Source organism: Trachypithecus francoisi, unplaced genomic scaffold (assembly GCF_009764315.1).
Source record: "Trachypithecus francoisi isolate TF-2019V2 unplaced genomic scaffold, Tfra_2.0 Lachesis_group10, whole genome shotgun sequence".
Lineage (NCBI taxonomy): Eukaryota > Metazoa > Chordata > Mammalia > Primates > Cercopithecidae > Trachypithecus > Trachypithecus francoisi.
The window spans coordinates 41,667,345-41,691,311 of NW_022681455.1; the positions used below are offsets into that span (position 1 = coordinate 41,667,345).

At 50.3% G+C, this 23,967-nt stretch overlaps 2 long non-coding RNA genes across 2 annotated transcripts in view; one reads left to right on the forward strand and one right to left on the reverse strand.

Annotated features, from left to right (window-relative positions):
- The window catches only part of LOC117087197, a 30,192-nt gene extending 20,650 nt beyond the window's left edge, over positions 1 to 9,542 (forward strand). Inside the window, exons 2-4 of the long non-coding RNA XR_004438724.1 lie at positions 3,217 to 3,318; positions 7,853 to 7,967; positions 9,241 to 9,542. This is a non-coding gene — a long non-coding RNA (uncharacterized LOC117087197). The remainder of the gene's footprint in view (positions 1 to 3,216; positions 3,319 to 7,852; positions 7,968 to 9,240) is intronic.
- On the reverse strand, positions 372 to 23,944 carry LOC117087196. Its single transcript, XR_004438723.1, has 2 exons — positions 23,680 to 23,944; positions 372 to 702 (listed from the first exon to the last, which is right to left on the reverse strand). It is a non-coding gene; the product is annotated as an uncharacterized LOC117087196 (long non-coding RNA).
- Positions 23,945 to 23,967: the final 23 nt, after the last annotated feature.

Sequence of the window (23,967 nt, forward strand, 5' to 3'; positions counted from 1 at the left end):
TTTAACAGGTTGCCTTAGAGCACTCATCACCTGCCCTGCACTGTACTAGGCACTAAAGGGGGACTCGCGATGGGGCGGCAGCCCCCTCTGCAAAGGGCTGAGTGCTCGTAGGCAAAACAAAGCACTTACATGTGAAAGGTGAATAAATATCCAAGCCTCTTCCATCCCCCGAATCATCCCCAGGCCCTATCAGAGGGGCAACACCCTGACCCTTGTCCCCACCTGCCCTGAGGGAGGCTGGCAGCTAGACCCTTCAGGTCTAGCAGCCACACTTCCACTCTTCCCACTCTGGGGAGACCCTGGCAAGAGTTGGGGAGTCACTCACCCACAACAAACAGTTAAAAGGAAGAAAGCAGGTCTGGTGATATCAATGCACTTTGATAACAATAAACTCTGCTTTTAATTTATGCTAATGTGTAGGGCTGTGGTGACAGTAAGAACTAAATTACAGAGTGGCTTTCGAGCTGGTAATTATCCCTCCATTTTTCGCTGCTCTGGAAGATGGACACACAATTATGCTCTCTTGCTGTATATTAATACAGATTCTTGACATCTTCAGCAGACCTGGAGCTGTCATCGAGCTTTTTGTCTCCTTTAATTGAAAATTAATGGTTACTGGGTTGCCACGGAAACAGAGGCCACGGACGCCAATGGTGCTCACGTCTCACCGCGGGACTGGCGGCGTCAGGAGTCCGGAATGACCTTGAAAGTTAAAAGAAAAAAAAAAACTTAAAAAAGAAGGGGAGAGGAGGACAGGAGGGTGGGGGGGTGATGTTCGTGTCAGAGCTGAGAGAGAGACAGAGAAAGAAGAGAAGGAAAGGAGTGAAAGGGGAAGAGGGAGAGAAAAGAGAGGAAAAGAAGAGATTAAAAATCAAAAAGAAGAGAGGAAATTCCAGGAGGCTGGGAGTGTGGATGCTGGTGAGGGGAAATTAAGTTAGTAAGTTTTACCTCTCAGCTTTTGCCTCTTACCTCTCGTGCTCTTGTTCACTTTCTCTCTCTCTCTCCATCTCTCTCTCTTTCTCTCTTTTTTAAAGACCCACTGAAACACTGGGACCTGGGTCTCCACTTCAGAATCCATGATTGTACAAATCTGTTTCAGTCAGAATGTCAGCATCTGCTGAGAGTCCCCATGAGGAGAGACAAAGGCTCCTTTGGTGCCATGAGAGGTGGCAGGCAGAGCAGGGGCAGGGGTGAGGTGTGCCACGTGGGCACTTCTCAGGAGCCAAGTGGGCTGTGCTGTCAGAAGTGGGGTCCAGGGAGGGGGCCACCGCATGGGGAGCTGGGAGCTGCCGCAATGTTGCTCCAGCAGACATGGGCAGGTGAGAGGGCTCTGTCTGCTGGGCCTTCAGCTTGAAGACACAACAAAAGAACTCAAAAGAGTCAGAGATGGGGGCGGTATGAAGGGGGAGGGTCCGGGCAAGGTTCAGTTTGCCTGGGAAGATAAGAGATACAGGAGGGCCATTCAGTGAGCCTCTGGGATGGCCAGTGGCTCTGCTTGGGAAGGTGTTTTCCTAGGAGAAGTTAGCAGGCCCAGCATAGAGGCACTGGGGACCCCTGAGTGTTCTAGCAGAGGTGGGCTCTTTCCTCATCAGCCCACCTTCCCAATTCCTCAGCCCAGGGCACGTGCTCTAGAAAAGCAATTCAATTCAACCATTATTGGACGCCTTCAGTGAACCAGCAGCCAAGCTAGACTTTGGGGTCACAAAGAGAAATCAGACATAGATCCTGCCTAGAAAGGCTCAAAATTGAACCTGGGAGTAGACAGACATGAACAGACAATTAGAAAGTTAGCGACCCCCTCAAAGATTTCTCTGCAAGGATATTCATCTCAGTGTTATTTACAACAGCAAAAATCTAGAAATGGATGGATGACCAATAGGTGATGACTAATAAAATGATATGCCTTATGCCCAAAGAGCACTATACAGTCATTTTAAATTATGTTGGAGAAGAATATGTGATAACCAGGGGGAAAAGTTCTCAATATTTTATTTAATAAAAAAATTAGTTGACAAAATGGTGATATATTTCATGATTCCACAATCTTGTTTCTAAACTTTTAAAGACATGTACATTAAACATGTAATAAAGTTACATATATGTGTATATAAATGTGTGAGTGCATGTGAGTGTATATTTGTGAATATGTGCGTGATGTGTGTGTAAATGTGTATATAAGAGTCAGCTTTAAAAAAACTAGGAGATACACTAAAGTCGTACCATGGTTATCTCTGGGTGGGAAGATTATGGCTGATCTTTATTTCCCTTTTTATGCTTTTCTGCATTTTCTGTTTTTTTTTTTTTTTTTTTCGAGATGGAGTCTCACTCTGTCACCCAGGCTGGAGTGCAGTGGCCGGATCTCGGCTCACTGCAACCTCTCTGCCGCCCAGATTCCAGCGATTCTCCTGCTCAGCCTCCCGAGTAGCTGGGATTACAGGCACCTGCCACCGCGCCTGGCTAATTTTTGTAGCTTTAGCAGAGACGGGGTTTCACTATCTTGCCAGGCTAGTTTTGAACTCCTGACCTCATGATCCACCCGCCTCAGACTCCCAAAGTGCCAGGATTACAGGCATGAGCCACCGCACCGGCCTGTATTTTCCATTTTTTTAAACAGTAAATATACTAACTTTTATTAACAGAACAAAAAGAAAAGAAAAGGTGTCTTTAGAATTCCAGAACCAGGCCCCTAGAGAAAAAATCCCCAATAAGGTGCTCCTCACACACTTCTGCAGGGACTGGGCCCCCTTGCCCAAGGCTTTCCCCCAGAAATCAGACCCAGCAAAGCTTTTCCCCAATTACCAGAACCCCAGAACCCTAGGCTCTCATTCCCCTCCCTCTGCAACACTCTCCCCATCCCCAGCCTGCTGACCATGGTGTCCAGAGACAGGGTGATAGGCTGAGGACACCCAAGCAGGGCTGCAGGGTGGGTCAGGGGAGCAGGCCCTGCAGCCTGGGACATGGATGCCAGGATCTCCTTCTTTTTGTTTCCCAGGTGGACCTTTAAGGTAGCACCACTGCCTTCAGCATCATATTTGGACTCACATGCAGGCCACCAGCTACTCGAGGGCTAGGAAAGGGTCTCTCATTCATTAGGGCCCCAGTAGCTAGCTGGACCTCAGCAACTCTTTGCTAAGTTGAATATCAACAGTGGATATTTATGGAGTAACTACTCATCATTACAACTCTTAAGGTACATATTACTATCTCATTTCACAGACCTGGCAGCTAAGGTCCAGAGAGGCTAACTGACTGGCTCCAAGGCACATAGATGATCAGTCGCAGAGCTGGAACCGAACCCCAGGGACCATCTGCCTCCAGGTTTATACTCTCTGTACCTGTTTCTTCCCTTGCCAGGTCCAGAAAACCCAGGTACAAGTGGAGTCGCCCTGAATGGCTAGGGTTTCTGGAATAAATCCCATTCTGGGAAGGTCACCATGAAAATCTGCATCTTTTCATGGTCTTGGCACCCCTGGCCTGCCTGTGCCAGGGCTGGAAGAGTTACCCCTAGTTAAAGCAGGAACTTTGGAGAAAGCCTGGCTGGGAGGGGGAAGTGGGGCTCGTAGAAAATGCATCCTCTCTACCTTTCACCAGACACATCCTTAACTCACTCACCTGGCAAATGGGAGCTCTGTTCCATACCCCCAATTCACTTCTCTACCCCTGCCCAGTCTCAGCCTCCAAAATCAGATTTCCACACCCTTTCCCCCAGGAAGCATTCAGGCAAGTCACTTCAAATTGCCACACTTATTCCTGTACTCTGCCCCAATAACAAATAAAGCTACCCTATGGCATATGTCCTCTGTCCTCCATGGCAGGCCCTAAGCCAAGCACTTCACACATGTCCACTCCCTCTATCTTCCTGACAAGTTTATAAGGAGGTGCTATGATTTTATCCCACTGAGGCATAGAAAGTTAGCCAGCTTGCCCAATGTTACATAGCAAATCAGTGGCAGAGCCAAAAGGTGACCCCGTGCCATCTGAAACCAGAAACCACGTTCTTCACTACCACACCAATGGCAATGCAAGGATTTGAGGTTTCACTGGAACTGTGGTGCACTGGATGACCTGGAAATCAGTAGCCCATTTGGCTGGACTCTTGTGACGTGTCAATGATGAGGCAGGTTGGGGTAATGGTCTTTCCCCAGAACAGGGGATCTTGCATGTGTAGACAGGTGGAAACAGGCTCACCTCTCTGGAGGTAGACTGCATCTGCTTCATTGATCTGGGAGCCTCTCAGGGTAAGGTCAATTCTGTTCTCACTGGTCCTGCCATCCACACTCAGCACATGAGGGAGGGTTCCGGGGTGGGGGAGGCGGGGGCGACTGGCTGCTCTACTGGCTGGTAGACCAGTTATAGGGACAGGTGTAGGGGAAGGGTCCCACGTAAGGGCCATCTGCGCCTCTACCCTGTCCCTGGCTGAGCCCAAGACCCAGAGGAGGCCTGACTTTCTCTTTCCTCCACCTCCCTCCACCCCCCTACCCGCCCTTCTCCACCTCTCCCCTGTCCTTCCCTCCACCTCCCCACCTCACCCCTGCCCACTTCCCTCCCCACCCACTTTCCCAGAGCCAGAACAAACAAGAAGACAAACCCAGCCGAGGCAGCAGAGGTGGCAGCGAGGGGAGCAGGGAACTTGCCTTCATTTCCCTGGCTTCCCTGATCCCGACCTTAATCCCCGCTCAGCATCCTGTCAGCCGGGTTGTTCTCAAGCTGACATTGCTGCAGGCGCCTTCTCGGCAGCCTTTCCTCAGATCTGCCTCCTCCGGGGACTTCTAAAGAGGAGCCTGAGGTTTCTCTGTTACAGCCGGCTTCACTCACTGCCCTCAAGCAAAGCCTGGGCTCCCAGGGGGCTGCAGGGAGAGGGGGCTGAGTGGGGGCAGTGCCAGTCCTGATGTTTCAGAGGAAGAGAGGAGAATGGAGGTGGCTGGACCCTAGAGGCTTCCACAGTGGGGGTCAGGCCTGGAGCAGGAGCCCAGCCATTGCTGTGGGTCTGCTCAAAGCAGGGAGGGACTTGCTCAGGTGTGCAGGCCTGAGAAACTTAGGGGGAACTGAGACTGGAGCCCAGGGAATTCAGGCTGGTGCTAGTTCTGGCTGTGGAGGAAGCCGAAGGGTTTGCAAGTTTCTGAGCCTGCAGGGAGATCACAGCTCAGAGTGGGTTTGGAGAGAGGGGCAGCTGGAGACTGCACTGAGTGTGTGTGAAAGAAAACACAGACATACACATTCATCAGTGGACGTGCTGAACACCTGCTGGGTCCTGGGAGCCAGACGGGAAGAGCAGCCTGGTGAGAGGGATGCGGGTAAGCTCCGCAACAGACGGACCCCCATCCCCGATCTGCTGTGGGGTGGCTGTGTGGCCTCAGATGGGTCACTTGGCTTTTCCGAAGCCCATTTTTCTCATCTATAAGATGTGTGGTGGGAAGGGGAAGGTAATCAGGAAAAGTGTGCTTGCAGGATCAATGTGAAGTTTAGAGTCAGCGTGTGCAGAGCACCTGGGGTTGAGGATGATTTTTACCATTCATGTCACTGTCTGCAGGGACATTAGAGTCTGGAGCTTTGTCTGGGTTTTCGTAAGTGGAGCTTTGTGTGGAGGGGAGTCGCAGGAGGGCACGGGTGTGTGCAAGTGAGCAAGTGAATGTCCATGTGGGGGTCTGGGCAGGACCCCCATGAAGCTGCTGTGAGTCCCTACATCTGAAATCAGGCTCAGCCCACAGCCTGAACAAACATCTGGGACCGTAGGTCTGGCCAGTTCTGCCGTCCCAATACACCACCACCTTCCAGTTGTGACACACCCATTCTGCCAAGGGGATAGGGATATAAGAGGCTCCTGGAAGCCCAGGAAAGGTGCTCCTTAAGCTCCCCTACCTCTTTCAGCCCCCTCTCTGGGGACTCCCTCAGAGTCATAAGTGCTCCAGGGACTGAATTGGAAGGGAGTGCCTGAGACCTCAGGGGCTCAGCTTCTTGGGAGAGAGCTCAGGGTGCAAGCTGGGTGGGCTTTGTGAGAGTTGGTAGGGTCCCAAAGGCAGAGGGGTTGAGTGAGTGGCAGAGACGGTGCCTCTCCATCCACCTCTCCATTCCAGAGTGGGAGGGAGGGAGTCCTGGAGAGGGGGCTACAAAGCAGGATCTGGATTCAGTCCCTCTACCTCCCTAAGCAGGCCTCTCCCTGGATCAGTAAAAAAACAGAAGCACCAGCTCTTCCTGTTGCCAGGGTTGACGTAGCTAGGTGGCCTTAGGCAAGTCACCAAACCTCTCTGACCCTTGCTCTCCCCAGCAGTAAAATGGGAATAGTATTGCCTGTCGGTGTTGTGGTGCAGTAGAAAACAAAGCAGTATGTGCAAAGCACTGAAAACAATGCCTGGCATGTGGTAAATGCTCCAAGGTGTGCACAACATTCCAGCTGACACAAAGTTTTGACTCGGGCTGTGGCGGGTATGTCTGTATGAGCATTACTTGGTAATAAGAAATAGAATGTTGACAGCATTTTAGGTTCCAAAAATGGATATGAATGTCAAAAAGTCAAAGCAGCCAGGTAAAAATGTCATGTAACAGCCAGGCATGGTGGCATGCACCTGTAGTCCCAGCTACTCGGAAGGCTGAGGCAGGAGAATCACTTGAGCCCAGGAATTCAAGACTGCCGTGCGCTATGATTTGATTGTGCCACTGCACTCCAGCCTGGGCCATATAGCAAGACCCTGTCTCTAAAAAACAAAAACACAAAGCAAAACGAAAAGTGTCGTGTAACAGCTTGGCACATACAGGTATTGGTAAATTATATTTTCCTTCTTCTCTTTCTCCCTCCCTTCCTTCGGACCAAATGAATTTTATCATTCTCTAACGAAATCATTCTCACTCTTTGGGGGAAGTCAAATTCACTCCTGACCTAACCATGATGCTTGCATCTCATCTTTGTGTGTTGGGGCAGGGGGGTTGCCTCCAGGGCCCACATAGGGCACTGTTGTCTCCCAGTCTTTGGGAAACCACCAGTCTGAGAACTCTCAGGAACTTGCTAACCATGATGATTCCTGACCGGCCCCCCCGCCCCCGACCTGCTGAATCAACACCAGGAAAGGAGCCTGGGGATCCGCATTTAATAAGCTCCCTTGTGAATCTGTCACCCACTAAATTTGAAAACTGCCTCCTTAGCACTTCTTCTCTTTTGCCCTTGGCCCATATGTGCTCTTACTTGTCAGACCGTGTTTAAAGTCCTTGTCTTGGGAAGGTGGCTGCTTCACCCCCCAGCCAGGAGATTCCTGTGGGATGCTCCCTGCAAGAACCCTGAGGTCACTGGGCAGGATTCTGTCCTGCACCTTAGTCCCATGGCACCTATATATAGTCATCCCCTACAGCCTGCAGGAGTTGGGGGCTTCTGGGCCCATTTTCCATAGTGGATGCTATATTCCTCAAAGGTCGGAACCTTTGGGTCCCCCCAGCAGGTGACCTGGGGTACAACCAGGACTCCATGTCAAACAAAGACATTGTCTCCCTGCCCTGGCATTCAAACAGACAGGCTCAGGTCGGGGCAGGTGTCCTTCCAACTTCCCAAGAGCCTCCCTGCACTGGCGGTTGGGGAGCAGGGCAGCCTTCTGCTGCTTCTTCCTTCTCTGGTTTGTCACCCAAAGGAGGCTCACCTTAGTGTTTAGGAAAGGGTGGGGAAGGGGACACTTCTCAGACCTCTGATGACTCACCTTTCCCCAAATTCCAACCCCCACACCCTTATAACTACTCCCATCCACCTTAGAATGAGTGAGGGTGACCAGAACTTTACCAAGGGAGGCACCCTTGGGAGGAGGAGGCAGCGGGGTGTGTGAGGCTCTTCTGGACTCAGAGGCCTGAGTGTGAAGTTCTGGCTCCTCATCAGCCAGTTGCACAGACCATGGCAAGCCCTCCTCCAGTTCTCTCATCTGGGAAGCGGCCATTAAAAGTTGTGAGGCCTGAGAGAGACCACGAGGATGAAAGTGCTAAGTGAACATGAGGTATGGATTTTTTTTCTTATTTTATAGAATTAATCATTTTGCATCCTCCCCCCAACAACAGGTGCAGGCTACCTAGGAAGCCCCTGTCCAACTGCCTCCTCTCTGGGAGTCCCAGCCTTAAGCTCTCTGGTTCTTAAAACAAGCTCATCTGTTTGGGAGGTTTCAGAGGCAGCTGGGAGGGGACCCCAACCACCCCAGCCCATTGCAAATAGGTAGAGTGGGAGAACCCAGTTCTGAGGCAGCCTCTAGCCATGATGTCCACCCCGGGGGTGTCAGGGGAGGTGAGGAGAGGAGGCACCAGGGGAAGAGGACTGTGGGAGCCAGATCCCGAAACTCCTATGGGCGTGAGACCAGAAACTCAAACCCTGCCCCCCACCTCCCCACCCCTCAAGCCACCGTCCGGAAAAAATAAACTATTTCCTGCAACCAGCTCCGAAACAAAGTCTGTGAATGCACAGTGACACATGTTACATAAATAGAAGCCACAGAGGGGAAAAGCCTGTTTTCTCTTTCATTATTTATCACTCTCTAACCATCTCCAGCTGGGTGAGTAAACAGGCGCATTGGCCCATAATGAGGAACAGACTGCTGCCGTGGAGCTGCCGGAGGGGCGCGTGTGTGTGTGTGTGTGTGAGCGTGAGAGTGTGTGGATGTGTCTGTCTGTCTGCCCCTGAGAGGGAAGCGTGGGAGCCTGAAAAGGCAGAAGGCTTGTGGGGGCACCAGATTCCAGAGGACAAGGGGGGAGCCACCTGGTGCCCCCCTGGGGTGGGACAGAGCCAGTCTGCTGCCTCCTCACCATGAGGGTTGGTGGGGGAACTGGTGAGCTGGGCGGAGGAGTCAGAGGGGAGAGACTGTGTGGGTGGGAGAGGATGTGAGATGTATGAGCCAAGTGCGAGACTGCAAATGTGCCGGGTCTCTGAGCGTGACCTCCGCAGGGTGGCCTCTGGGAGTGAGGCGGGGGCAGGAGGGCGTGTGAAGGGGTGTGACTGTAGGGGGTGTGTAGGGCTGTAAGACTGGGAACCTAAAGGAGTGGGTGTGTGATGACCTCGCCATGCGTGCGTATGCATGTGTATGTGTGCGTGTGGGGGGACCATGGGAGTGTCTGATCCTGAAAGTGTATATGGGACTGTATGATTTGTGTGATTATGGGAATGGATGTTTATATCTGTGTCACTATGGCAGTATGGCCTGTGCATGTGAGATTTTATGGCTGTAGGTGGTGTTTTGGGTTGAATTGTGCTCCTCCTCAAATATCTTTTTGTCCTAACCCCAGCACCTCTGAATATGATTTTGTTTGGAACCAGTATCACCGCAGATGTAATCATTTAGGATGAGTCTCTACTGGAATAGAGTGGCCCTCATGCAATATGACTAGTGTCCATATAAGATGTCCATGTGAAGACACAGAGACAGATGGAGGCAGAGGCTGAAGTGATGTACCTCCAAACCAAAGAATACCTGGGGCTACCAGAAGCCAGCAAAAGCAAGGAAAGGCCCTTCCCCACAAGTCTCAGAAAGAACCTTGCTTTTGGACTTCTAGTCTCCAAAACTGTCATACAATAAATTTCCATTGTTTTAAGCTACCCAGTGTGTGATACTTTGTTGTGGCAGTCCCAGGAAACTAATAGAGGTATGTATGAACATGTTGTGCATATGAATATGTTGTGCGAGCTTGAGAGTGCATGAAAAAATGTGAGAAACTGGCTGGACACGGTGGCTCACACCTGTAATCCTAGCACTTTGGGAGGCCAAGGCGGGCGGATCACCTGAGGTCAGGAGTTCTAGACCAGCCTGGCCAACATGGTGAAACCCCGTCTCTACTAAAAATACAAAAATTAGCTGGGTGTGGTGGTGCATGGTTGTAATCCCAGCTACTTGAGAGGCTGCGGCAGGAGAATCACTGGAACCAGGGAGGCAGAGGTTGCAGTGAGCTGATATCATGCCGCTGCACTCCAGCCTGGGCAACAGAGCCAGACTCCATCTCAAAAAAAAAAAAAAAAAAAAGTGAGAAACCATGAGAGTGTGCATGTATGTGAGTATGAGATGGTGGTAGTGAAGTTGGAGGTGACTATGGGAGTGTGAAAACATGTGTGAGACAGGGAATGTGTGAAGTGTCTGTGTGTGTATTTGTATGTGCCAGAACACACATGCTCAGTACCTACAAATCATCATCCTGGAAAGGAACTCAGCATCTGTCCTTCACATCTGATTGCCTCTACCCACCCTCCCTGACCTTGGGCAGCCCTACCTGAGGCCAGGTAAGCCTGGAGGAGGGCTACCCACAGCCTGCCCACAGGACACAGGATGCAGGCTTGCTCCTCAGGGACCCAGATGAGGCCAGGCATTGAAAGCTGCAGCCAGTGAGGTACAGGGTCAAAATCTTTGTTTGTGGGGCTGGGCATTATTGCCTGAAGTCTGATTTCTATTTTTTGTTTGTTTGTTTTTTGAGACAGAGTCTTGCTCTGTTGCCCAGGCTGAAATGCTATGGTGAGATCTTGGTTCACGACAACCTTCCCCTCCTGAGCTCAAGTGATTTTCCTCCCTCAGCCTCCTGAGGGACTACAAGCACATGCCATCATGCCTGGCTAATTTTTGTATTTTTTGTAGAGAAAGGGTCTCATGGCCAGGCACGGTGGCTCATACCTGTAATCCCAGCACTTTGGGAAGCTGAAGCAGGAGGATCACCTGAGGTCAGAAGTTCAAGACCAGCCTGACCAACATGAAACACCTATCTCTACAAAACACCTGTCTCTACAAAAATATGAAAATTAGACAGGCATGATGGTGGGTGCTTGTAATCCCAGCTACTTGGAAGGCTGAGACAGGAGAATCGCTTGAGCCTGGGAGGCGGAGGTTGCAGTGAGCCATGATCACGCCATTGCACTCCAGCCTGGGCGACAGAGTGACACTCCATCTAAAAAAAGAGAGAGAGAGAAGGGGTCTCGTTATGTCACCCAGGCTGGTCTCAACCAACCCTCCTGCCTTGGCCTCCCAAAGTGCTGGGATTACAGATGTGAGCTACCATGCCCAGCCCTGATTTCTTTCTAGCTACTATGCTGGTATCCCCAGTCCTGCATAGGGAGACAGGCCTATGCTCAGAGAGTCTTGAAGCTACACTGGGTTCCTAGGCACCATGCTGATCAGCCCCATTCCTGGAGACCACTGGATGTCACAGAACCAGCTGGAAACTTAGCCTCCCAGGCCATGTTCAGACCAGCCTGTCCCTCTGCTGGCTTAGCCTCTGTCTTCCAACCAGGAGACACCATAATTGTTCAATTACTCAACAAAGCACATGTTCCAAGGTCCACGTCTTAGCATACTCAAAGGTGTCCCAGAGAGGCTTTGCAATGAAACTTCAGACAAGCCACTTCTCTCTGAGCCTGAGTTTCCTCTCTGAAGAGTGTACAACCACTCTTGCCCTGCCTACCCTCACAGAATTCTTGTCAGGATTAAGGGGCTCAATGGACATGAACTTGCCCTATAAAGAAATGCCTTATAAGATGCCTCGCACAGACCTATAGGGTCAGTATCATCTCCAGTATCAACTTCCCACTGTCTCTTCCCTTAGCTCTGTAATGCTTTGATTTAATTCAGGAGTCTGCAAACTGCGGCTCACAGACCAAATCCTGCCTGGTTTTGTACGGTCTATTAGCTAAGTGGTTTTCACAGATGAACATTGGTGGTCGATTTGATAATAGGGAGCATTAACTTTGAACCCCAGCCAAGCAAAATGTTATCCCCTTTCCCCAAATTTCATTCTTCTTATTAGACCTGTATTACAAAAAAAAAAAGTACTCAATTATTATTGTCATTGTAATTTCATCAATAAAAATTTTGTGGAAATTTGTTTTCTCTCTTGTTATGCAAATCCCTGCATAGTCTCAATTTTGCCTCATAGCCTGCAGAGCTTAAAATACAGCAAAAGTTTGCTGGTCTTTGCCTCCACTGCCCAACTCTGCCCCTGTCACATAAAAACAGCCACAGATGATACATAAGCAAATGAGTGTGGCTGTGCTCCAATACAACTTTATTTCCAGAAACAAGTGGTAAGCAGGATTTGGCCATCATCTGTCAACCCCTGAAGTAGAACACTGTAAGCCCTTGGCCATTTTGATGGGTTTGGAGAAGGGCAAGTCAATCCTTAGTCAAGTCCAAATAAGCTAAGTGTTGGCTTGAACAATTCACTGGACTGAATTGGGCTGGATGTGAGTCTGAAGCTGATGGGACTCCCTCCAAGGACTCTAAGAATAAAGCCCACCCAGAAAAAGGCAGAGTGAAGCAATGGGAGAACCTAAGGGCATCGTTTTAAGTCCCTGGATCACACATCATCTGCAGCGAGTCCTGCTCCCTTGACTTTCAGGTGCAAAAGCCAGTCAATTTTCATTGTTATTTAAGCCCATTTGAAGTGGATTTTCTGATGTTTGCACTGATACAAGAGCACAAAAGAAGAGTGTCTAATCCAGCCTGGGGCATTCAGGGAAGACTTCCAAGAAGAGGTGCCATCTAAGCTGGGTCTTAGCAGTGAAAGCACATGGGAGAAAAGATATTCCAAGCAGAGGACACAGTCTGAGATGAAGTCCAGCTACACGGAAGAGCACAGAACATGCCACAAGTCCCAGGTGGCAGAGCTGGGAGTGGCCAGGGATAGAACCAGAGGTTCAAGAAATGATACCTTCTACCCTGTGCACCCAGCCAAGGTGCATGAATTTTGAATGCGTCTTAAGCAGGGCATGACAAGGTCAGGCTGGAATTTTATTTATTTAATTTTTATTAAAGATGGGGTTCAAGCAATCCATCTGCCTCAGCCTCCCAAAGTGCTGAGATTACAGGCATGAGCTACCACACCCAGCCTGGGCTGGCATGTTAGATAGAACTTTTTCACCACTGTGGAGGATGCACTGAAGGGAGGCTCCAGAAGAGGACAAGGCTGGAAGTGGGAAGGAAAGCTAGGAAGCTATTGGAATACTCCAGATGGGAGATGATGAGGGTCCTGCCCTGACCAATACTAGGGGGAGTGGAGGTAAAGAGGAGGGAATGACTCTGAGAAATGCCTTGGAAGCCACAGGACTTGGTGACTGGATGTGAAGAGGAAGGGATAAGGAGAACCAAGGGATGATTCTAGTTTCTAGAGTGACTGGGTAGATTATGCTGCCACCAATGGGGAGAAAATGCAGAGGTGGAGCATGTTATGGATACAGAAGATGGCTTGGGCTGGGGACATGTTGAGTGTGCCATCCCTGGAGGCCCACAGACATGGGCATGGGATCCAGGTTCCACACGGGATAGTGGTGGGAGCCACCATCGCACGGGTGGTAGATAAAACCATGAGAGTACATGGGCTTGTCCAAGAGCACAGATGATGAGGAGAGCAGTGGGGCAATGCCCAGTGCTTCAGACAGGACAGTGGGAGATGAGATGAGCCCACAGAGACTCATGAAAAGGAAAAGTTAAGCAGGAGAACAGTAGGGCAGAGTGTGGCAGGCACTGGCGCCCTGCCCATCTCTCTCAGTGTTCGCCTCTAAAGGTAAAAGCCTGCTTACTGCCAACACCTGCTCTTTGCCTGAGGGTTTTTTCCTGGCCGTGGAAACACCCTTGGCTCCAACCCAGAACAGGCCGGAAGTGCTGGAGAGCGCGCCTAGAAGGAGGCCGCAGCCCATGATGCAGGGGAGGTTGATGGATGAGTACCCTAGGGCCTGCACCCGTGGGTTGGCTTGTGTGCAGTGTGTGTCACGCATGCTCAAGCCCCCAGTGGGACTGCACTCCTTTTGCTGACAGTGGGATAATACTCCCTTTATTGGCTGCCTTCCCTCGTTCTCCCTGCCCTGCTCCCCTACTGGTATTTCCGGGACCACCTCCCAAATAAACCACTTATGCTTGAATCACTGTCAGAGTCTGCTTCAGGGAGAACCTAAACTAAGACAAAGGTGCCATGAAAACCAAACAAATAGAAAACATGAAGGTGTTCTCACCAGGTAACTTTTGTCTCTGGAGGGATCAGGTCTTTCCTGCCCCAAGGGGCCCACCTCCACTCTCACAAAAGAGGCAGGCCGATTTCTTGTCTAGTCCGAAGGTTCTCAGCAGGGGACTTTCCACATTCCCTGGCTGAGCAAACTCCAACATCAAGAAATCCTTTTGTAGTACCAGTTACTCAGAGGCTAAGGCAGGAGGATCTCTTGAGCCCAGGAATTCGAGGCTGCAGCAAGCTATAATCACATCACTGCACTCTAGCCTGGGTGTCAAAGTGAGATCCTGACTCTAAAATAAAACAGAAAAAAATAAATCCTTTCCTACCTCTCATCTCATTCCGTTGGTTTTTGCAGGAGCTGCTGTGTACTGCAAATGCTCAGAAAGATTCCTCAGCCAAGCCCACCCTCTCCTTGTACCCCTGATTCAGTCCTCTTCGTTTCCAGCACTCCAGGTGGCTTTCACTTCTTTCTATTCATCATATCTCCAGCCCTGTAAGTGTTCTCTGCTTCTTTCTGCCTGCAATCCAAAGACTGGCTATGACTGCTGGCCAGTGTCCTACAGGGAGACGGGGACTAGGTGGGCTGGAAATACTCCCAGTGTACTCCTGACCCACCCTGCTCCCCACCTCCTACCTCTCAAGGCAGGAGGCCAAGGGGAATTGCCTTGAACCAGACTTCTTGAGAGGTAAAGGGCTCTCAAGAAGCCATATACCAGAGCAATGAGGTGATCACTCTGGTGCGTAACAAGCCAGGGTATGAAGGCAGGTGCTGTACTTACATAATTGTGGAACCGCGTATGAATTTCAACCTTTCTGAGCTTTAGTCTTGTCATTTATAGAATGAAGATAATAATAGTATCAACCTGATTTAGGCTGGGTTCCCACAGAAGCAGCCTCTGAGACACTATTCCATTGCAAATGGTTGATTTAGGAGGTGCAGGAAATACCAGTAGAAAAGTGGGGAAGTAAGACAAGGTAAAGGAGGCAACAAAGTATATGTTACCAAGCCAGCTATAGGATGGGCTCAGTCCCACAGAGGAAACCCTGGAAGTATGCATAGCACACACGACTTGGAGTTATCCCACAAGTGGAGTGAGGGAGTAGGGGTATTTATATACCAATTCCCATCAGTTATGGGTGGAGGGCTCCTCCAGGAAGTGCTAGTTCCCTGGCACTTCTGGCCTCCCACACAGTGGAAAAGTGGGCTCTAATGCCCAAAGGAAACCCTTAGGCTAGGAAAGGCAGGCACTAGTGATTGGAAGCCTTAGGGGTGAAAAGTCACAGTGCACCAGACAGGGCACCAACAAGTATCTGTTGCATCATCTTAGAGGACTGTTGGGAGGTGAAATGAGGTCATGTGTGGAACGCACTTAGCACAGTGCCTGATACATGGGTGGTTCTTCTTTAAGCAAGACCCAGCTTCAGTTTGCCTTCAGCTGCCTGGCTCCAGGGACTTCCTGCTGCCTAACAACCTTGAGAGAGGTCCTGGGGGCTGCAGAGTCATGGGTTAAGAGGAGAGGGGACTGGAGGAGACCCTAGGGGACATGGTAAAGACCAGAAAGCAGGCCGGGCGCGGTGGCTCAAGCCTGTAATCCCAGCACTTTGGGAGGCCGAGACGGGCGGATCACGAGGTCAGGAGATCGAGACCATCCTGGCTAACACGGTGAAACCTCGTCTCTACTAAAAGAATACAAAAAAACTAGCCGGGCGAGGTAGCGGGCGCCTGTAGTCCCAGCTACTCGGGAGGCTGAGGCAGGAGAATGGCGTAAACCCGGGAGGCGGAGCTTGCAGTGAGCTGAGATCCGGCCACTGCACTCCAGCCTGGGCGACAGAGCGAGACTCCGTCTCAAAAAAAAAAAAAGACCAGAAAGCAGAGGGGGTGCAGGAGAACCAGGAAGGAGGTGGGGGCTGGAGCCCAGACCTTGCATAGAATTACAAGGATCAGGAAGTGTGTGAGCCCCACTCCATGGCCCCAGCCAGATGCCACATACAATAAGGGATGTATAAAGACTCTCTTACCTTCCCTTATTTCTACTCTACATTCATTGCCTCTGATATTTGGAGCACTGCTTTCTCTTTTTTTTTTTTTTTTTTTGAGACGGAGTCTTGCTCTGTCTCCCAGGCTGGAGTGCAGTGGCCTGATCTCAGCTCACTGCAAGCTCTGCCTCCCGGGTTTACGCCATTCTCCTGCCTCAGCCTCCCGAGTAGCTGGGACTACAGGCGCCGCCACCTCGCCTGGCTAGTTTTTTGTATTTTTTAGTAGAGACGGGGTTTCACTGTGTTAGCCAGGATGGTCTCGATCTCCTGACCTCGTGATCCACCCGTCTCAGCCTCCCAAAGTGCTGGGATTACAGGCTTGAGCCACCGTGCCCGGCCAGGAGCACTGCTTTCTCTTAAAAAAAAAATAGGACTGTTGTGGGAATCAGAGATACATATTAAAAGTGCCTGGTGAACAGTCGATGCTCAACAGACGGCAGCTATTTTCAATGTGAGTCTACCTGGGCTTTAACTCTCCTCCTTCATATCCCACCTCACCCTCCAGGGCCAGCAGCTGAGACCCCAAGCCCTAGGTCTTCCAGGTTCCAAAGGGAAGGAATGCATCCTCTGCTAAGAACAGAGTTCTGAAGGCATCCTAAGTCAACAAGCAGAAAGGGAGCCAGAGGAGAGATAAGAAGAATGGGGAGCACAGCCCTCTGAGAAAAGGGGATGGCTCTGAGGAAGTGAGAGTCTTCCTTGTTCCATTTTCTACCCAAGTTCAGCTCTTCCCCAGCCAGCTCTTCCCTTGCAATCAATGAAGACACAGTTATTACATATGTCCTACAACATGCAGCTGATAACTGCAGGACACCAACTTGCCCTAAAGTTTTAGGCTATTTTTGTTTTTTAAACTTTGCTCTAAAGTATCAAATCATAATCAAGTCAATATGCAAGTACTGTGCAGCTACCTTGCAAAAGAAATTAAGCTGGGTACAATGAGAAATCCCCAAATGACTGAAACTGTGGGTCCCTAAACTAAGGAGTTTATTATCTAGTTGGAGAAATGAGGCATAAAATGGCTAAACAGTTAACAAACAATAGGGTTTGTTAAAAGTTACTGGGAGCTTATTAAATAAGTTAGCTAACAACACATTGTAACATCAATGACATAGGAGTGCTAAAAAGCACCTGGAAAGAGGCAGAAGTGGGCTGGGGTAATCAAGAAAGAGTAACAGTAGCTATAGTCTATCCAATGCCTAAACTGAGAAGAATCCTACATGAGCCATATGCGTCCTCACGACCTCTCCGCCAGACTGTCATCTTTCTTCCCATCTTGCAGTTGAATAAACTGAGGTTAAGCCCCTTGCTTCAGGATTTTGGGCTAGAAAAGTGACAGAATTGAGACTTAAATCCAAAAGTCTTCAAGTGGATGGAAGATGTGGGATAGCTCCTAAAAGATAAGGAAGAGCTGGATGAGGTGGCTTGCACCTGCAATCCCAGCACTTTGGGAGGCTGAGGCGGGAGAATTATTTGAGTCCAGGAGTTTGAGACAAATCTGCGCAAGAGAGAGACCCCTTCTCTACCCGGGTGTGGTAGCTCACACCTGTGGTCACAGTTAATCGGAAGGCTGAGATGGGAGGATCACTTGAGCCCAGGAGGTTGATCACAGTGAGCTGTGATTGCACCACTGCACTCCAGCCTGGGCAACAGAGCGGAGTCCCCGTCTCCAAAAAGAAAAAAAAAAAAAAGATAAGGAAGAACTAAATGAACGGAAAAGGAATTCGTTTCTCTGTGCCCACTCCTGGGGCTTCTGCTACCCTCATGCATCCTCCACCCCATCCCCACCCCCATGGGTGGGGTGCATGAGGGAGGGATAAGGCACTGGGTCTGCTCTCTTGGCCCCTCCCAGCATGTTCTGCTCTCTTCCTGCACAGAAATCCTTCCATGTAGGGATCTCATTTGACCTAAAGATGCTGTGTTCCAATTAGTGGAAAATCACTCACTGTTTGTCAAGTTATCGTTTATTTTCTGATTTTTTTTTTTTTTTTTTTTTTTTGAGATGGAGTCTTGCTCTGTCGCCCAGGCTGGCGTGCAGTGGCCGGATCTCAGCTCACTGCAAGCTCCACCTCCTGGGTTTACGCCATTCTCCTGCCTCAGCCTCCAGAGTAGCTGGGACTACAGGTGCCCACCACCTCGCCTGGCTAGTTTTTTGTAATTTTTAGTAGAGACGGGGTTTCACCATGTTAGCCAGGATGGTCTCGATCTCCTGAGCTCGTGATCTACCTGTCTCAGCCTCCTAAAGTGCTGGGATTACAGGCTTGAGCCACCGCGCCCGGCCTATTTCCTGATTTTTAATGACTGGTTTTCGACAAATCAGCCCAAAGTTCCATGCCCGCTACCCTTTGGACAAGGCCTGAGTCTCTGACTCCCTAACAGTCCCAAAAGGAACTGCAAACATCTCCAAGGGCCCAGGCCCCTGCTCAGCCTGGCACCTAGAAGGACAAGCCAGCCTCGCTCCAGTCCTGGGGGCTCTCTCCTCCACAGCCCCTGGCACAGCTACCCACACTACCATGGTCATCTACTTGGGGCAATATGGTAAACTGATAAGCCTCCCCCAGAGGTAGGAGCCCCGCTTAAAACCGAGGAAGCCTAGAGAGTGCCTTGAAAGTTCCTGGCACAGTTCATTAAGATGTCAACCCCTAATGAAATATTTCTCTCTTTAAATCATCATTGATCTTGGGGAAGAGCAGCCTTTGTGGAAAAGGAAAAGGCTGTCCTTCTCCTATTCCTCCCTCACCTCCAATCAGCAGAAATTCTAGGTCTTTCCCAGTCAGAAAGATTGGGAAGCAGGGAATGGAGGAACAGTGGGGAGATGGGAAAGGCAAAAGATTCCGGAGTAGAGGAACCACAGCGGGGAAGGAGAGGCACAGTGGGAAGGGAGGTCACAGAAGGAAGCCTACCACAGCAATGAGACCATAATACCCAAACATCCACTACAATCGAACTGTCCCATCAGTGGGAGGCTGGGTAACAAAACAAGACGGGGCACACTGATATGGTCGAATCCTTTCCAGTGGCCTCTTAAGTAAGTGACCTAGAGACACACACAACACATGCAACGAACATGTAGACATTCATATCAGCAGCATGAAGTTCAGCAAAACACAAGTAAAAACAAGGAGCAGGCTACCTTGCATTTAAAATTTTAATTGCTTGATATTTGACTATGCCACAGAAATGAATAAAAATAAATAACTAAAACAAAAGAAAATTTTGAGATACCCGAGCAATACCAAACCAGTAAGAGTAGAAAACTTACTTGGCCAGGCGCGGTGCCTCAAGCCTGTAATCCCAGCACTTTGGGAGGCCGAGGCGGGCGGATCACAAGGTCAGGAGATCGAGACCATCCTGGCTAACACGGTGAAACCCCGTCTCTACTAAAAAGTACAAAAAACTAGCCTGGCGAGGTGGCGGGCGCCTGTAGTCCCAGATACTCGGGAGGCTGAGGCAGGAGAATGGCGTGAACCCGGGAGGAGGCGATTGCAGTGAGCTGAGATCCGGCCACTGCACTCCAGCTTGGGCGACAGAGCGAGACTCCGTCTCAAAAAAAAAAAAAAAAAAAAAAAAGAGTAGAAAACTTACTTGGGAAGGCCAACTTCAGGAAACCACAAGGGAAGGATGGAGAATGGGAAAGAAGGAGAGTCATGGAAAAGGCCTATATTAGCAACGATTTTTACATGTTTCATTGTTAAGCACAAAATGTATAGCTCAATTAATGTTTACAAAGTGAACACATGTATGTAACCAACTCCCAAATTCAAAAAGACCCCCAGAAATCCCCTTGTGCCCCTCCGTCACACCTCCACCTAAAATAGCCATGCTCCTGAGTTTTAATGCCATAAATTCATTGGATTGGGTTTTGAATTTCCTATCAGTGGAATCAAACTGTGTTTTCTTTTGTGTCTGGCTTTTATGCTCAACATTATATATGTGAGCAACATTATATTTGTGAGATTCCTCCACATTGTTGCATGTGGCAGTGGTTTGCTCATTCTGATTGCCAAGTACTAGCCCACGGATGAGAAGACCGTGGTTTAGTCACCTATTCCACTGTTGACGGCTATTGTGAATAGTGAGCACATGCGAATAGATGGCATAGCATTCTGGTGTATGCCTTTTGGTGAACATATGTACATATGCATTTTTATTGGCATATACTTAGGAGCGGAGTGGAGTGGAGTTACTGCATTATGCTGATAGAATGAGTTTTATTTTTATTTTTTGTTTTGTCTTGTTTTTTGAGATGGAGTTTCGCTCTTGTTGCCCAGGCTGGAGTGCAATGGTGCCATCTCAGCTCACTGAAACTTCCACCTCCCAGATTCAAGCGATTCTCCTGCCTCAGCCTCCCGAGTAGCTGGGATTACAGGCATGTGCCACCACGCCTGGCTAATTCTGTATTTTTAGTAGAGATGGTTTCTCCATGTTGGTCAGGCTAGTCTCGAATTCCCAACCTTGGGTGATTCGCCCGCCTGCCTCAGCCTCCCAAAGTGCTGGGATTACAGACGTAAGCCCCCGCTCCCGGCCTATGCTGATAAAGTTTTATTCCTCAATAACTAAAAAATAGTTTTTGGCCAGGTGTAGTGGCTCACACCTGTAATTCCAGTACTTTGGGAGGCCAAGGCAGGCAGATCACTTGAGGTCAGGAGTTCGAGACCAGCCTGGCCAACATGGCAAAACCTCATCTCTACTAAAAATACAAAAATTAGCAGGGCATGGTGGCATGAGCTTGTAGTCCCAGCTACTCGGGAGGCTGAGGCAGGAGAATCACTTCAACTCAGAAGGCGGAGGTTGCAGTGAGCTTAGATCGCGCCATTGCACTCCAGCCTGGGTGACAGAGTGAGACTCTGTCTCAATAATAATAATAAAATAAATATAAAATATCTGGGCTTAGGTTTGTTGGGACCATGGGAATGAAGCAAATGTTTCTAGATGTACACACCACTACCACCCCAACCTACTCCTGAGTATCAGGCCTGCTGCTAGGAACAAGCTCATCTATCAGCCCACTTCACCTCCACAATAGGATGGCGGCTGACCTTGGGAAAGGGCATCTGCTTCAGAGCAGGAGACCTGGGAGCAAGTCCTTGCCACACTACTTCCTAGCTCTGTGACCTGAGCAAGTCATTTGATCTCTCTCAGCTTCACCTGGAGAAGAGTCACCATTGCTGGGGTGATAAGCTGAACAGCACATTATTCGACTGCCTGGCAAGCATTTAATAAGTGGCAACTCATGATTTGCAGCTTTGTGAGGTCAACATTCCTCATTCTGGAGCTCATCAAAGGGAAAATAAGTAATTATGGAAAGCATGTGAGGAACACATTACCAGGCTAGAAGTTTTGCCCATCCTCCCTCCCAACCACCCAAGGAGGCCTCCTAACCTCCCAATTGATGAGTGAGGAAACTGAGACTCAAACATCATGTAACTTGCCTCAGTCACACACTGGTTAAGTGACAGAGGCTGAAGTTCAACCCAAGGCTGCCTGACTCTAGCCCCTGTGCTCTTAACTATGGCCCCCATGGAGGGGCCAAGCCATGAGCCTTGGTTCCCGCCACCGCCAAAGCACCTGCACCTGCCCTGAGTCCTGTGAGGGAACAAGGACAGAAAGGGGATCCTCCTGCCTGCTCCCAGTCACTCCCACTTTGGAGCCAAGGGCTACTCTTTTCAACCTTCTTAACGAAGCTGTTGCACGAGGAAGAAGGGCTTTGGACTGGCTTCTTTGATTTGGGGGCATTTGTTCTGTATCTTTCTTTGGGGGGGCTTTGTCTTCCTCCCTAAAATGCCTTTTAGGTGAAGACAAGACAGGGTCTTTTGATGCCTTGAGCCCCCACTGTAGCCCACAGAGAGTTGGGAACTGAACTGGCCTGGAGATGAGGGGTAAACTGAACTGAAAGTGAAGGATTTCCCAGGGCAATCCCTCTGGGCAAGTGAGCCCATGTGTGAGGTACAAGGGCTGCTGCAGGAAGGGGATGGGAAAAGCATTCAGTGAACCAGCCAGAAAAGGGCTGGAGAAGTCCCTCAGAGGTCACCTTATTCCATGGCCCCCTACAGAAATTCTCTCTTTTGTCTCCAAAGCCCCTAGTTCTCACCCCACCCTCAGCCTTTGCTGCAAGAAGGATGGGAAGGAGAACTGAGGACATAGTCACTGGCCCAGCTGGTCTGACACAAGGACCTGCCACTCCAGGCTTGGCCTGGGGCTGTCCACACACCATGACTTCCACCAGAGCTGGCCCTCGACAGAAGGTAAATCAGATAGTACTACCAACGGTTTTCTTTCTCCCAGAATATCCTTCCCCTCAGCTAACCCACAAGCAGGCAGTGCCACCTCAGAGACCACCATGAGCTTCTTTCTTGTCCTCATTGAAGTGGCTCTAGTTGGAATCTGGCTCATCACTGACCAGCAGCTGTGTAAGCCCAGACAAGTGACTTGATCTCTTTGTGCCTCAGTTTCCTCTTCTATAAAATGGAGATAATAGAAATATCTCCCTCCTGGGGTTACTGTGAAGATTAAATGGCTGGTGGGTGGTACGATTCAGATGTTAGCTGTTATTTTATTCTTACGGCTATGGTTATCTCAGTTGCCACACTGGAAAGGACACGGAGATATCCACATAAATGGCACTTAGAGTCTTCCCTGCACAATTTCACACCTAGAAATCTAAAATGCTCCAGCAAGACCTAAGTATGCCTGTCACACTTGCCCAACAGGGCAAATACATAAAATGTGGACCTGTGCAGGTATCAATAACATTACAGAAAAGGGACAGAAGTGATGAAAAACAACCCAAGAGGGTGCCTCCTCTCTGACATCCCCTTTCCTTTCAAGGCCCACTGGAAGGGCCAAGAAATCCCCTCCCCCCAGGCAACTTAGCATCAATCCTTGCAGCTCCGCCCCCACCCCTCAGGCTTACAGCTCCCACTCCACAGGGGCTCACACACTATGCCTGCCCCTTGTCCACCTGCCTGAGGATTTAGGACCAGGGGAGGCTTCAAGAGCCATTGTCTTCCTGTCCTGATCCCACAGCAGGATCCTCCCTTGGTCATGGGGACCTGGCATCACTGACTGGGTTGGGATACTTCATGAGGACTCCTGAGGCCTCCTTCACTTCTCCCCAACCCCAACACACGCAGACAGATGTGAGATGTTGTCGGCGTGTGTGGGGCGGGGAGGCGGGACGGGTATTCAGATTTCCACGGGACTCTGAGTGGTGCGTCTGCTACCAACACAGCCCTGCCCCTTGGGCCGTGGGCATTTCCTCACCCAGACCTCCCGCTCCCAAGCCAAACACACCATCGCCACCACCACCACAACCCCTCCAGTCCCCCTGGGCAAAAGCGATGTTCAGAGACGCGGAGTTTTGTTTACAATCTAATTCGTCCTCAACTTTGCACTTCACTTTGCCCGTATGGCTCTGGCCTTGGGCCCCTTCTTCACTGGTTCGCAGAGCACTATACGGGAAATTCCCTTTCCGCAGAGGTAGGCAGTGCGCGCCTGGGGGTGACCGTTCACAAAGCCCTGAAAGGGCCTCCCCACCCCCTACCCTCGGCTCAGAAAGCCCACCCTCAGCCCCCACGCAGTGGGGAGCAGGAGGGAGGCCAGGCAGGGCCCGGGCCTGACGCTGGCTCCGTCTCTGGGCCCCCGGCCACTCCCCGCGCCGAGCGCAGCCCGCCGGGAACCAGTGAACCGTGTGGGAGCAGGACTTGGCCGTACCTCCAGACTCCAGGGGATGGCCGGGGTTTGCAAGCGCGCCATAGGATGAGTCCGAGGCCAGGGTGAATCCCTGGGGTTCCTCCACCTACCATCTTTTTCAGATCTGCCGCCCCACGTCTTCTCCCCACGTTCCCATTTTTCCTCCCCTAAAGTTTGGTGCACGTGGTCTTCTCTAGCTCTCAGCGGGCTGCCAGGCTGGGTGAAAGTTGCTGCACCTGCTTTAGGCGAATTATGGTAGCACTAGAAGTTGGTCTCCCCTCCCTCCGCCGCTTGCTCTCTTGTTCCCTC